The sequence below is a fragment of the Capra hircus genome, chromosome 16 (genome assembly GCF_001704415.2).
Source record: "Capra hircus breed San Clemente chromosome 16, ASM170441v1, whole genome shotgun sequence".
NCBI lineage: Eukaryota > Metazoa > Chordata > Mammalia > Artiodactyla > Bovidae > Capra > Capra hircus.
The window spans coordinates 43291-45414 of record NC_030823.1 but is presented as its reverse complement, the minus strand read 5'-3'; the positions used below and the strand labels follow the sequence as shown (position 1 = coordinate 45414).

The 2124-nt window shown below is 41.4% G+C and overlaps 1 pseudogene; it reads right to left on the bottom strand.

Moving 5' to 3' along the window:
- LOC106502932 lies at positions 1034-1922 on the bottom strand (annotated as a pseudogene).

The window sequence follows — 2124 nt, the reverse complement described above, 5'->3', positions numbered from 1 at the left end:
GAATACTGGAATGGGTTGCCTTTCCCTTCGTCAGCGGATATTCCCAACGTAGGGATTGAACCCAGGTCTCCCGCATTGCAGGCAGATTCTTTATCAGTTGAGCCATAAGGGAAGCCCAAGAATACTGGATTGAGTAGCCTATCCCTTCTCCAGGGTATTTTCCTGATCCTGGAATCAAATTGGGGACTCCTGCATTGCAGTGGATTCTTTAACAACTGAGCTATCAGGGAAGCTCTTAATTTTCATCTAAATTACTAATCTGTTCCTTGATATTAAGTGTAAAAAAAATCCATACATAGATTTTTTTTCTTTGCAACTCTGTTAATTCAAGTAAGCTCCAGCAAAGATTCTAAGTAGGAAATGCATTTTGGAAATCGGTATGAAGCACAGTAATGAAAGCTGTATGACAGCGCTGTGTCAGATGTTTGGTATTCAGTTTTTATCACTCTTGGAAGAAGTGGGAAGAAAAGAGCCAGATATTCAGCTCCCTCTGGTTACACATGGAACAATTTTCTTAATTTATACTGAGAAAATAGATGTAATGAAAGGTTTTCATTCTATTTTAAAATTATTGTTCACAAACATATGACTTATAATTTAGTCTTGTGTTCATTCCTCATCACATATCTAATAAAAATTCTCCCATTTGAAATGAATGTGTCACAAATACATATGGCGGTACCAGCATATTTGTAAATAATTTATCAGTTTTCAAGGCAAAGTATTTTTTTTCTACACATTTTAAGCAAAATTCTAGCGATTTGCTTATCTGAAAGTGTTAGAGTTGGGTAAAATTTAAATGGCTATGAAAAAGTGGATTTGTTTTAAAGAATAAAACAAAATTAATTGATTTTCTTATTTAAAATGTAGTCAAACTGACTTCAGACAGAAAACCTCAAAATGCGTAATAATAGTAAACGACAACATAATAATTGGGAATAATTACGCTATCAGTAAACAATGGAAGAGTGAAATTAAATCGTATTTCTGTGCGTCCTCTGAGACAAACATTAAAAAGCGACCTTTCACATCTTCACAGTGTTTTCTTAAGTAATAATTTTTTCAAAGCTGCAAAGACATCCTTAGTCCTAAGACTGTATAGCAAGGTGTTAAACACTGGCGTCGCAGCAGTGTAGGAAACAGAGGGCATTTTGTCGGTTCCTGTGGAATGATTTGGTTTGGGGTGTAAATAGGCAATAGTCACGGAGCCAAAGAGTAAAAGCACAACGGTGAGATGGGAAGAGCAGGTGGAGAAGGCTCTGGACCGGCCTGTAGCTGAGCGCGGCTTTCAGACGGCAGAAATGATTTTGACATTTCAGGAGGAAACGAATCAGGAGGAAAGGAATCGTGGCAAACAGCGCAGCAACCGCATAGACACAAATTTATTAAGCGCAGTGTCCCCACAGGCCAAGGTGATCAACGGGGGATGTCACAGAAGAAGCGGTCGATCTGGTCTGAAGCACAAAGGGGCAGTGAGGACACCCGGCGTGTCTGTGCTGTCGGGACTGGAATTCCCGCACCCAGGCGCCAGCAGCCGACTGCGGGCCCGTCCTGTGATTCGTGAGCAGAGGGCGGCGCAGAGGCTGCGCGTGGACGCACAGGGCTCAGGCCTCGCTCCCAAGAGGAGCGTCCCCGGAGCAAGGAAGAAGCGCGTCCGATGGCGCAGCTCAGTGAAGAAACGCTTCTGTCCTGAGTCCAAAGGGTCACTAGAATCCTAGAGTGACAGATACGTAACAGATTTCCAGTGACGAGAAATTTGCAAGGGAAAAATACAGGGGCGTCTGGAGCATAGGGTCTACCTTCGTGATTATTATGATAAGACTATTTCCTGTTAAGATGAATATGAAGATGAGAAAGAAAATTCCAAATAGAAGTCCCTGGAGGTTTGGAAGATCCGAAAATCCCAGGAGAACAAACGCCATGACTGAAGAGAAATTGCCTTCTGCTGTTTGGTCTCCTGGAAGCATCTGCTATATGTATAATTAATGTAAAGTCCTCTATCTCTCTGAGTTGCAGTTTGCCAAGTGATAAAATGCGTGCACTGCACTTTCGAAACTCACCAATTTGAGTCCTAGAAAAGCATCTAAATTTGATATTAAGCCGTAATTTAAAGAAGTTCATTCT